The sequence below is a fragment of the Varroa jacobsoni genome, unplaced genomic scaffold, assembly GCF_002532875.2.
Source record: "Varroa jacobsoni isolate VJ856 unplaced genomic scaffold, vjacob_1.0 scaffold_217, whole genome shotgun sequence".
In the NCBI taxonomy this organism is placed as follows: domain Eukaryota; kingdom Metazoa; phylum Arthropoda; class Arachnida; order Mesostigmata; family Varroidae; genus Varroa; species Varroa jacobsoni.
In genome coordinates, this window is record NW_019213119.1 from 35,327 (window position 1) to 49,035 (window position 13,709).

At 40.7% G+C, this 13,709-nt stretch overlaps 1 long non-coding RNA gene across 1 annotated transcript in view; it reads left to right on the top strand.

Annotated features, from left to right (window-relative positions):
- The first annotated feature begins 1,730 nt into the window (after positions 1-1,730).
- Positions 1,731-13,709, top strand: part of LOC111273711 (uncharacterized) — a 14,863-nt gene continuing 2,884 nt past the window's right edge. The window contains exon 1 of the long non-coding RNA XR_015316041.1: positions 1,731-2,109. This is a non-coding gene — a long non-coding RNA (uncharacterized LOC111273711). The remainder of the gene's footprint in view (positions 2,110-13,709) is intronic.

Sequence of the window (13,709 nt, forward strand, 5' to 3'; positions counted from 1 at the left end):
TTATTTTTTTTGAAAGTTTGTAATCAGTTGTCATATTTTATGATTCTGTCCCTTGGATGAACTTCAATGCATTGAATTTCAAGGATGTTATTGCTAAACCTGCAGCTTCGAGTTGTTACGTGAAAATATGTAAAGAGGAAGGCGTACTGTTCGCGTCAAAGGGGAATCTCGAATAACACATTTATCCTATTGCTAATAATATTGAATTGTGTCTCCCCAAAACTTAAACATGGATCTTCGCTCAGTCTATTGAACAACGGAAGCATAGCTTCCGATTATTCGATACTAGTCGTTCTTAAAAGCTCACAATGAAGTACACCAACCAGCATTGTTACCGTATTATTACCAATGCTATACATTCAGAGGTTTCAGCATGTATTTTGCAACCACAAAAACTCTATTTCAATACGGTTGATCTAAGTGCAGAAGAACATCGACTAAATGTATGTAGATTACAAAAAAAGCTACGAAAAGGATTTATATTACTCCATAGACATTATGTAATCAATACTATAATATAATTGCTTTACGTGACGTATGAACGAATACATGTATCTATATATATATATATATATATATGTATTAGGTTGTAGCGTGCTTTTAGCTTCTATGACTACCAGTATATTGTGTCGTCTCTTTAACATCTTTTTTTATTTTATATAGAGTATACAGTCATCAGCCTTTTTTTACTCATCCCCTTGCTGTCATTTAAAAAGCCGTGCCATCAATACTGCGACATTGAGATTGTAAAGTGCAGTGGTGGCAACAGCCAAGCATGCAGGGGTATACAACAATATCCTCGACCAGCCGTCACGTTGGCCCGGCCCTTCTCGTAGGGTCTGCTTTTTCTAGCATCGGTACTTGGCGGTGGCCTGCGTCAGTGAATGGAGAGGAGGGACTAAAAGAAGAAAGGCAGAGATACCTCCCTCTGTCAAATCAAACATAATTACTGTCTTTTTTAACTATCCCCACTCTAGTCGTCTCTCGGCTGGTTCATTGGAAGGGGCCGCAAGTGACGGGAGACAGAGGGTTGGGCTTAATGCTGGCCTGCTTCCGTTGCCCAGTCGGCCAAGCTAGCCTGCCATGGAATCAGGGTGAGGTGTATTGCTGTACACATGTACCGCACATTAAGGCTTGCTTTAGTAGTACCGTTATTACGGTCACATGTAGCGTATAGAGAGGACTGTGCAACATGCACGCTGCAGAGGAGAGACAGAAAAAAATACATACATAGTGAAAGAGCCGTGCAATTCAGTTGGTTGTCGACTGGAACGTAGACACGCACACGCTCTTCTTCTACTACTTTTGTTGCTAAATTACGAAGGACTGAAAAAACAGAAATTGGTAAGCTTGAGAATAGAAGCACAGGCACACCGGGAAAGTGAAACGGAGAAAAAGAGATCGGGATATATATAGAGAGAGAGAGAAAAAAAGATGGGTCATCCACGACGAGAAGACTGAGAGGCAGAAACATTGAATCTGCGAATTCTTCGTTGGCCGTTTACGGTTCTGCTGACGACGGCGTTTGCGGTACTGCCAGCAGTAACAGCGACGGTAGTTATTCTCTCCTTTCCACTCTTGCCATATCCTTATATCCTAAGTCCTTGAAGGGAGCACTGCAGAGTAAGAGGTCCTCCTTAGACCCCTCCCTTTTTTTTTTTTTGTTATATCTCTCTCGTCGTAGTCGCAGGCGGAACCGTCGCATGGCTGTATTGGCTGTAGGACAGTAATAATACTACTGAATGAAAATTCTTTCTTTTTGCGCCTGAAACTCCTCTTCACTCCAAACTGCTACTTTGTCCTTGCCCTCCTTCAGCTTTTCTCGGCCAGCTCTGTCATACTCGTTAGTACGGCTGGCTACATTTATTGGCACCAATGTGTTCCTAGAAGGGACTCGGGTCCTTCGAGGGATGCAATAGCCGCCCGACTAACGGAACATGGCGATCCGCCTCAGAACACCGTGTCACGAGCTCACTCGTACGCTCGCTGTGTCTTGCGTACTTCTTTTCGCCATTGTCATTTCTTGGGTAAGGACGCCAGCGCTGCGACCGGAGACGCCGAACGGTACGGAGACGGTGCTCATGAACTTGAGTCGTGCTCAGAACACAGGTTAGTGTTAATAATGGTTGAATAAACTAAGATGGAAACTCCAAATTTACTTGATAGAAAGAGAAAGTCATTTCTGCGACAATTACTATTAGCGCCGTCTTGCTACAACGTTATTACCTGGCACAGTAATGGTAACGCTGATGATGGTTATGAGGATTATGGTCATGTCTCTTTACTTTGGTTCTTCTGCTTGTTAGTGAAAATCAGGGTGAACAAAAAACGTTAAGGCTAAAATGAATGCTCTAATATTCATCTGCGTTTTATATTGGCCCACCACAGACAGTAATTAGTGGCATCTATATTAGGAATAAGTTCAACTTAAGCTAGCTTTCTCTACTGATATGGCAGCTCCTGTTAAATTCCTACCCTTATGCAACAACAACAATGCCTTCTTCGTCATGAAGCTGTTGGGTGTTAATATTCCACGTTTTATTAAGTACTTCTAAATGTATGCTAGTATATTTATGCAAAATGATGTACATGGAATTTAGCGGGTGACATTTTGCTAAGGGCACAACTACGGTACTTGTTATATACACAAGAGCCTGACATTAAAATTAACACTAAGACAAAAGTTCTGACTAGACTGTTGAGGCTATGAATAGATTCATAGTTATGGGCCTTACAGGACACGTATTTTAACAGGGCACAGCAAATATTGACGATTCAATTCGCATAAGTATGGAACGTATAGCGAAGTTTCTCCTAAAGCTTTCAGTAAAGTCGAGCAAGTGATCGGTACCGTAACTCGATGAGTGCACATTAGCCCTAAAGTCATGCATTCCCACTTCAAGAGTTACGAGGGTATACCGAAAATTGGCGCGAAATTCAAATCGTAATTCACGTTCGATTGCGACATCAATGTGCATTAAATATTTTTAAAGTTATGACGTTGACTTTCGTCTCGATTTGTTATTAATTATCCGAATCGAACTAGCGGTCAGTTGCTTTTGCCTATGCTCTTGAAGGTGACATTAGCTCAGACGGAAGCGTTTTTGGCCCTTTTACTCTTACTTCTACATCGTCTTTTTCATCCTGCTCTGCCGCGGGGAATACTTAGCCGCGAGATACAATTGGGCCATACGAATCCGGGTCTAACCTTCAATTGGTCGATGATGTGGCCCTTCTTTTTGCAGCTCTGCAGCTGTGGATGCAACGGCATCGGAGCAGTATAGGCAAAGCTGCGTTTAATGATGCTGACAGCATTGAGGCACGTGTTTACTTTCGTTATGGTGAAGACGAGTGTTACTTTTGAAAAGAGCGCAACAACGGTGGCCCAATGGCAGATGCCGTGTATTGTAAAGCTAACTTTTGATCACTCCACACAATACCTCAGGGCAAATAATATCGCAGCGAGCATCCCCTACAGTTTATGTAGACCAAGCTGCATACTTACTAAGTGTACACATGCAGCCACATGTGCACGACTAGTATGCTGTACGATGCGGTAAAACAGCACAATAATAAAAAAAGAACTGTTAACGGTCCGGAGTGTAACTTTTTTATGGTCTTCGATAGAGTCGATAATAGCAAGTTTATTCTTGCATCTGACGCCTCTCATCATTAAATCAGTTAAGAATCAAATCTTGCCTGTAACATTTGGACCGCCTTCCTTGAGACAAAATTTGATTCAACTATTTAGAAGTAATCCAAAGTCACATAATCCATAAAGAAATATGCATTGCCCTTAAGCGTATTTCACGGATTTGCTGAAGGAGATTCGGTGCACCTCGCATGCGTGAAACAGATCTATAAAACCTTTGATTTTCTGTAATATATTGAGGAATGGCATTAGGCTTTCGATTATCGTTTTAAATAGCACTCGGGCTTTGTTGAGGTTGTAAAATGTTCCATTTTTCAAAAATTTAGTAATTATAACAGTAAAAGGAAGTACGTCCTGTTACAGTGCCAAAGCAAGCTCATGGTATTGCACGTGCAAGCAGTGCAGGAATCTTAAGGGCTCTATCTGATGAGCTGGCGCAACTGTGTTTTTGATCGTGCTCATTTCTAAGAGCGACATATAGTATAATGCATGCAAGAATTTGTTATATTTGTGGGACAAGCGTGCGGAATATTAATCAGACGGTACCCTTTCTATACTAAATACTATCGTTTTTTGTTATTGTCAGCATTATGCTATTGTGTTTGTTCGTAGTTGCGGCACGAGCAAATATTACTATCAACAACACGCTTCACGACTTCATGTAAATTTGCTGCACACTATGAATATGTAGACAGACTTAACATTACACATCTGATGACATATCAATAGCTAGGGGCACGGATATAGCTGAAATTTACGTACAGGCCTGTATTGCCTTATGTACAGCAAAGGACCTCACCCCGCGACAGGGAAAGGCGAAAAATGTTGACAAGAAATTTTAGCATATGTTACTATTTTTTGAGTAGTATTCAACTAAACAACGAGCCAATCACAGCTATAGCTATAGTATGAAATTAAAAAGACAAAAACAGACATCGTACGTGGACGAAATGTTTATAAAGAACAGAAATGGTAAACGTCGCCAAAAAGCAAATGATTGTTCCACCGAGGGTGTTAAAAAATGACTTCATTGTGCTTGTAATAGAGACACGGCTAACTCTTGTTGTAACTAATAAGAACAATTAAGTAACCATTGTTAGATTGGAATTAGATAAGCAAAGTTTCCTAATAGCCTTAGCGTCGACAGGTGTCTACACTCGGGCCGGCTAACCTGTAGAGGTTAAATGTTGGAGCCAGGAGTAGGACAGCTTTTTTTTTCGAACATTTTATTAAATTTTCTTTTTTACAATTATAACTCACTAAGATTGTTCGCGTTGTTGCAGCTTGCGTGACCATTTTTTATTCACCCATTCTGTCGAGAGCTTTATTTAAACATACACACACTCTGCATACATAGGAACACTTAACTGTCGTCCACCGTTTGGCCTTTGCCCCTCATAGCTTCATGCTTCTTGTGAGAACAGACAAATTCCGCTTCCAGGATACGTGGGTCAGTCAGTTGCTTCTTGGAAAAACCCACATAATCGTCCGGTGGGCTGCTAGGCCTTTGTCTGAAGATCACCAACAATGAAGCAATAACAGGCTTATATACGGAAGATGGGCCGAAGAGTTTGTTTATGTCCTATCCGGCTCCACCCTCACACGCTGAGTGTCTAGATTCCCCGGCCTGCTCCCCGCCGGCGACTCCACCCGCTACCGTGTCCGTTTTTTGTGTTCATCTGACAATGAAAACGACGATTCTGTTTATCCGACTGCGATCTCGCTGATTCTAGTGACAAAGCAAACAATATTTACGGTCGGGGTCCGACGAACAGTTGCCCACCCAAATAACATAGAGTGACTACTAAGGCGTTCACACTGCACGGCCGTACGTTGTTACGGTTGGTTACGGCCGTAAGCGAGGGCACTGACTTGCCTATGGCGACATCTTAAGACAGCGTATCATTACGCTAGTTCGCTGAATAGTCAATCACGCTGTTTACTTAGGAACAGCGTCTGCCGTACACATATAGGAGTATACATATATGTCGAGAAGTGAATTATCGCTTTCGGATAGATATTAAAACGTTGTCCGAGAAGTGGGAAAACATGAGTCGCAATTTATTTTTCTGTTCAAAAAAACTCCCCTTGGTCGTCTAGCGGATAGCTAACAAATTTTAAAAGAAACCGCTATTACGTGGCAGCTGCCCGTCATGTTATATAATTTGTTTGGAATCATAGATACGTCAGCTTAGAGTGTGACAGTTCTTGTACGATATTCTCAATTTGAAAAGCTGTACTCAACTGTAAAACTGTGTAAAACACTTAACTAGCTTAAATTGGAGACCAATGCTTGTCAAGCTAGTGCACACAAGGTTTCTTCCAGGGCACGAACGTATTTGAAGCGACGGTGTGACATGGATAATAAAAAAAAAATGGCTCCACTTGACCGGAGACATACGCAAGTTAAAAGAACGCTATGTTTTTAACATATCCTGAATGAATCCAGTGCCCAATTAATACGCATAATATGTATCCGTAAAGATTTCAGCAATGTTGCTGGCATGTGACATTGCTGATAATGCTAATACTGTTCATTTTCACTTATAAGGTCTTCTAGCCAAGCTTCCATATACGCTTATATTTTACGGGCGTGCTGTAAAGAGGTGAATATATCGTACTTACCAAAACGAGAAATGTTTGCTAGTATAAAAGTGAGACGTGACGAGGGCCTCTTGCAGACGCACACGATCGAAGCAGACAACCAATGAGACGAAGGCGAGTCCAGGGTCCTTCGGCACACTCCCCGTTCTGTTATTATGTTGCAATAAAGCTGCTGTCTACGGCAGCATAGTACAAACGTTATTTTGCTAACTTTCTTTCTTTTCTTTCCACATTGTGGGGGTATTCGTGTAGCGGCCGCTATCAGTCTACCGGAGTGAGTCTAAAAAGACATTTATTTCGAGAATGCTTCTCCTTTGGGCTTCCTCGTTTCTCGCTTTCTCTGCTCTTTTTCCTCGGCTGCCGTCGCCTGCCATCGCTGCTCAGAAGACACACAGCTGTTTGGCATCGCCCAGTTAGCATCTAGCGCCCTGTGTCCGGCGTCCATCGCCCAACCTGAATATCCTGAAACGGAAACTTAGATTGGGCACGTCCCTAACAACGGTTCGGTGGCCTATTCGCTCAGTTTTTGCTTAGAGCTATAAGAAGAGGGTGTAAAAAAGAGTAGACTGTGCGAGGTGCGCTGCTTTCGCCGTTCATTGGCCTTTTAACGCTTTTTCGTCCGATGCAAACGGTTACCTTTGGGGAGTCAGGCGACAATCTCTTTTCCTCTACACCTAGCTCACTGGAATTAGTCGTAACGGCCAGGTCAACTTTTCCTAAAGTTTAGGCGCACTTTTTAGACAATTTACAGATTATATACGATACGAGTCTTTGTTGTCGTAGCAGCTGTTTCTACTTCTATTGCAACAGCCGTTCCGAGTACTAAAAAAAGATCTAACAACAATTATTATTTACACTTTACTTGCCGTTTTTACCGCGTCAATTCCAGGTTAATTTTATATGTCGTTCAGGCGCTTCTCGGCGGATTTTCTTACTCGATTTGAAAACAAACTAATATACAACTCAGCTCGTGTAAATTCAACTGGATAGATGTACCGACTGAAGCTAGTTACCTAAAAAAGGATCTATTATATTTTAGTATTCGCAAAACATTTCATTACGCGCAGGTAACTATTTCAATAAGTATTGTCTATTGCTGGGAATCAATCGCGCGCAGAAACTATCAATCTGCGAGAAAAGAACTGTTGCTAAAAAAACTAATTTATTTAAACACTTATTTTTTCATTGTTTATAGTGCATAAAAGCTTGTCGAACGTTTCGTATAACGTAATACCGATATACATGGTGTTCCTAACTTCATTCAGTGCTTATACATTAAAAGCGGACTTGCTAGAATACCTTGTTTCGCGGCAGTTACCAATACAGCCATATCCAATTCAGATTCCCTTCTCAATTGTCGTCGTAGTTACGCATATCCATACCGGCGTACGTCCAAACCTAATTAATCTGTCAGGTTCGACGTGAATCGTTACTGGTCGAGCTCGCAACTTCGCATCTCCTATCACACACGATTCCTGGGGACGAGTCCTCATCGTAGGACCAGCGTGGGTAAGCAGCAGAAAGCGTCGGTGTTGGATGTTAAGGCTCAGATGGTCTGCGCAGCGTAGCTCCAGAAACATTTGTTCGTTAGCAAGTGTTTCAAGGAACACCGAACTCTGTTAGTGCCCTCACGGGGCGTCGTGCGAACAACGACAACAAGCGTGGGCTATTATAAATTCCATAGGAGAAGAGGTATGCGATATATTACGAATGACTCTAAACAATTATAAGTAAAGAGTAATTTCGTGTAAGGTGAGTTGCAGTGTTCGTGACATCGACTAATGAGGACTACGATTTACTTCGTGAAAAAGTAGCTTCACGAATTAAGAGTCTGTCTATATGTGCGTACATACAGTGGCATCGATTGTCATCAGTTGATTCCATCCGCCGATTAGGTACTCGATAAAAATTCACTTTTTAATATCAGCTCACGAAAGCAGTGGTGTAATGTTAAAGGAGTTTTTTCCAGCTAAAATGAACCTGATTTTCGAAATTGTGCCTACCTGTTGGGCAACAAACATATGTCAATTCAAACGTTGACTTCTTGGACAAAAACGCATAACGTATTATAGAATTGAATCGTCATATCGGCTTGCCTTTAAATGTATCCCTAAACTGTTGAATTTAAACTGGGCAAAAAGGTAAACTGAACTGGTTCACCACGCCGTCTTTGTTTACATGCTCCATTTTACGTACCTGTATGTTTTCCGTCTCTGGACATGAATTGAGGCATCTTACGGAAAGTCATGTTAACAATTATGCCCAACTTAAAGTGGTCGATATAAACTGTAAAATATTCCAAATTTTCGAGGACTGTAGTGGAGCGCACTTTCTGAAGAAAACGTCCTTGACTGCAATCTTTCACTGTGAATGGCCGTCGTAATTTGAGGTGATTGACGTGGTCACGTAAACAATATGATTGACTGCCTACAATATTGCATGTGAGAGAATACTAGATCTTATAGGACTGAAGCAGACATCAGGGAAGCCACTTCTGATGAAAGTTACAGTTGCAGGTTTACTTCGGCCATTTTGGTTGTCGAACATGATCTCTGTGAAGCTCGTCAAATGATCTGTGCACGGCCGATGTCTTATATTAAACCACATCAATGAACCTGTGGGCTTTACGAACTGTATATGCAGTATTTGAATTAAACATGTCATCTATTGTTTCTAACTCTAGAAGGGTGCATTTTGTTGTACAAACAATCTTACGCTGTGTGTAACAATAGCGTTTCTTTATCGTGGTACATTTCATTCGTTACTGGAAAGAACACTAGCTCTAGTTATAACGCAAAAGTCATTTACCAAAGTTGATCCTCTACGCGAAGTTCCTGAATAACCTATAGAACTGAGCTTACAAGTGTCGAACTATGGGCAAAAATGACTACTTTTCACTTCCTCTTTTGAAACGACTTCATATTTAACCGCAACGTTCTCGCATTCGTTCACCCATCCTCTATAGTTTACCCCTTCACATTAAAGACATAACGCAAAGCTTTAGCCCGTTTTATATTGTTGAATTGAGGCCCATCTTTCACTAGATATTCCATTTACCACTAGAATACTGAAATCGACATAATGCTAATTCATGAGATTTGTATGGCTAGGCATTGTAAGTAGATAACAAAAGCTCCCTTTGGCTTGAAATATCGATTTTGCACGTGTATTCTCCAGCTTTCACAAAGTATAACGGCTTTATTTTTTTAATTATTCTTGCGAAATGCCACAGTCTTTGTTCCTGGCGCCCTAATCTTTAACGATAATTGAGATGCATTAGCGTCAAAGCAGACAGCGCTCACTGCCTTTCGAAAACGAGTGTAGGCAGACAGGTAAACGGAAAAAATGCTAATGATCCTTCTTCGACAAACTATGATCCACCTAAGTTTTTCGTTTCCTGCTTTAAGCATGGTTGGCTGTGAGAATAGAAAGGTAGTTGATGAACTAGACGAAATAACTTAAACGGGTAAAGGTTTCGCTAATATAGGTATTAGAAGCATCTGCTTACTCAGTACCTTGTTATTCTTTCATTTGCGGCTAGCAGATACAGCGTAGTATGACTGGTAGTCCAAAATCCATTGGCAAAAGGATTGCCGAAAGAATCTTTACAACCTTAACCACCTGCCTATCGCCAAACTTTCGTTCCTTATTAGTTTTTCTCCAATGCAACATGTTTATTAGCAAAACAGAAATTGAATAACAAGGCTCTATCTATATAAAAACTTTCATAGTCAAGGATAATAATGATGAATCCATAGAAAAGGACAGTTTAAGATTTCTCCTAGTGATTTTTTTACATTTGTCATGTAGTTATCTAATTTAGCAGACAAATATATGGTAATCACTAATTAGTCTGACATGCTACTCAAAAAGTATCAAATATATCATGGATAAAAGCTGCTGGCGATTCTGTCTGTAATAGTCCGGGAAGCAACTGGAAGCTTACCTTGTAATTTTGCTAAAACTACCGGCCAACTAAAAAAATAAAAAGCATAATTTTAGACGCAACAACACAACTCAAACGTTTTATTGATTTTCAAATAATAGTACTTTTACTAAATCGCACACTTTTCACTGCACAAGGGATCGACCACCTTGCTGTTTGCTACCGAATACACATAATTAATTTATTCCGTGTTGCGGTTCTGTTTGACGACAGCCATATATAAAGACTATAATGGTTTGAATACTCATCTTGCCGCACTCTGAACTCTGGAAACGCTAGCAACAAACATTTTCTTACATGTTCCAACAACAGGCCTGTTTCTTCGAGTGTGATTGTGCTCTCTGTTACCCCCCACCAACTCGGGTCAGCGCATTTCAATTCACTGAATTTTACTGTTTTTTTTTAATCCTTTCCTCTCACAATTTGCGCTAACAATGAACTACTTCACGGTGTTCTTTCTATACCAGTGCACAAAGAACGTTTTCGTCGCTAGCTTTCTCCACACTGTATCTGTTTCAGTTCTAGTGCATGTGGGTATCATTGGATTGAACAAATACGGCAAATAAGGTTGATTGGCGCGGGCGAGGGAGCGGGTGTACCGTCGTACCCATCGTAACGTTCGTTCTCCCTCCGCCTCGTGTCCGTCGCGTCGTTGATGTTGGTCTTCTGGGCAGCGCCGTATTCTGTCCTTCTTCCAGCCTACGCCCTCCTTTTTTGTAGGACTCACTATCGCATGATCATCATTCACCATCAGGAATGCGCCATTACTGCTATCAGTTACCCTTAATGCGACTCGCAAACGGCCTGGAAATGGCCAATGACAAGTCTCAGTTGTGGCTGCTGGGCTGATCCGAGGTTCATGGGCATCGTAGACCGTAGACGTTGGTTCTGACCTTAGCTTTAGCAAGCTGCCGCCACCGTCTTCCTATTGGCCACCAGCGAGTACGGTAGGCTATGGGACTTTGGTGAGCTTGTGCTAGGAGGGATCAAGATAGCTGTTTGCCTTTCTGCTAACAGGCCTGAAACAGACCTGGATAGCCTGCTGGGCATGCGTGTATGAACATTGCCCTCGTTAGGGCCCCCTTGAGAGCTAGCGACCCTGGACGGATGGTCTTGACAAGAAAGAAGAAACTATCTATTACATTTTACCCAACAAACCTTACTGCCCTCAAGCTGGTTGTTCCACCTTACCAAGGGTTCACGCTTTTACAGTTCAAGTGAGAAATGCTAGTGAGCCACACCACAAAACGAAGACGACCATGCATGGTTCTAAGAGAACAAACCTGTGGGGCGTGAGTTTACGGAAGGGAAGGAGTGCTAATTTCTCAGCTTTACTGCCTTAACGGAGAGTATGATTGGAAGATAGCGAAAATCGTCCTAGTAGATCACATTCATAGTAAGGACAGTCTTGATTTTTGCACATAAAATTGTAGATAGAACTTGAAGTTATTACCAAAAAATAGTTGCCTTCACGTACTAACCGTTGGTTACGGAGCAACTTGACTAAATAAATATTGACTCGTTACATTGCAAAAACAACATGGAACTTTTTAAATAAATAATAAATTTGTTGATTGATTCTTGATTGAACTGTGCACCCATACCATCAATAGATCTCTACTATTTTAGAGTCCATTTATCCATTACGCTCGTATAAAACACATTATGGTATGCGATTCGGTTAATTAAACACAAGTGGGCCCCTTGCTTCTAGAATATGTCTGCTTTTAAAAAGTTGTAGAAATTAAGAATCCGCAATTGACAAGTTGAGCTTGATAAAGGCATCGTCAAACTTTTACACAGAATAAAAATGAACTTCAACTCCCTACATTCTTGTAGCATGCTTCTTGTAAAACGCACCCCTTGAATGAATTCTATAGTTTCAACACCTTTTCATTTTGATCTAGTCTTCGGAAATTGTAGTTGAGGGTATGTTTATACAGTCTGTGCTAGCTTGGGAACACTGAGACGGCTTGGCTTTCCCACAGGCGTTCACCTGGTCATATGCCAGCCTTTCCAAAAGGCTCATTTTAAAACTCAATAAATACATGTATCAATTTCCTACAGAGCAAACGCTTGCAGCAAACAGATCCTCAATAACAGAAATCCTCTGAATTTTCCCTCTTCATAAATCACGGAAAAACACTAGGCAATACCCACAAATAAAAGTACTTATGAAAGACTGCACCAATTCAAGTATCAAAAAAAGGTATTTTTTCGGTAAACCGAAAATGGCAGGAATGGAACTTGCCATAATAAAGCGCGTTTGAAGTTCACGTAGACATTTTCTGAACTTTCACACTTGGCAAGCTGTTATCACTTCCTCTATCTTATCGTAACTTAGTGTATCACACATCGCTGGCGGATATGGTATGATACAGTGACTACTAGCAGGACGGCTTCATTTATTAATTGAGCTGTTGTAAAAAGCTTTTAGAAAAATAAAAACCACCGACGAATGATATTACAGAAAAAAAAAAAAAGTAATGCCAGCTTGTCAATCGTGCACGGATCGAACATTAAGCATCCTTTGTTTATCACTCACCTTCATCGATTTGTCTGAAAGATCGAACGAGTCTGAATGAAACATAATTCCCATACCAAGCACAAAGCAAAAAATAGCTATTTGAAAGCCCTTCTTTCATCCTTGGAAGTATTTTTTATTCGAGCAAAAACGCCGTTGTTATACTGCCCTTAGTTTAACGTATGTCCTTTGGAGATAACTAAATAAGGTCCTCAGAAAGGACAGCAATTTCGAGAAAGCTTGATGTTCGCCCTTTCAAGGCATCGTATAACCGCGTAATATGAAACGAAAATATCTATCTCAAGCCGACGTATTTTCGGGTGGAATCCTGCTTAATCTCTGATGGTTTTACGATGCCGTTCCCTGGACGTTGTATAAAGTTTTACACACTATCGAACGGACCACCTGAAATACACAGGAATAGGAAAACACAGAATCTCGCTATTTTTAAAAGATTCCAAGTCAAAAAATAAGCAAGCGTAAGCAATAGTCCATTATACCTTTCTTGCCGGCACAGTTCCCTAGTAATTAGCTTACTGGTAAACAACGTTAGATTTATATGATCAAATTTGAAATATAAATTGAGTTGATAGCCTTGTGGCTAGAGGATGCGCCATGAAATAAACAAATTTTAGGTTCAATTTGGAGTCAATATCATTGACATATAGTTTTTATATGTTCTTACGTCTCATATCTCAGTAAATCGATTTTCGAACTTCAATTTGTGTTTATCGCGCACAAGATGAACAATAGCAAAGATCTTTTATTTCATTATTATTGTTACCAATGTACTTATGGCAATGATGAATACATTTGTTGATTTTATTTTTGTCGAAATCAATACGTTGTATAAACTTAAAAAAAGAAAATAGAAAAAAGACGCGCATAGTATGTATTTTACGTTGTAGCAAAATCAATGAACGCCCATTCATACTTTCTCTTGTCTTGAAGAAATACTGTCACACATACTAGAGTAATCATTT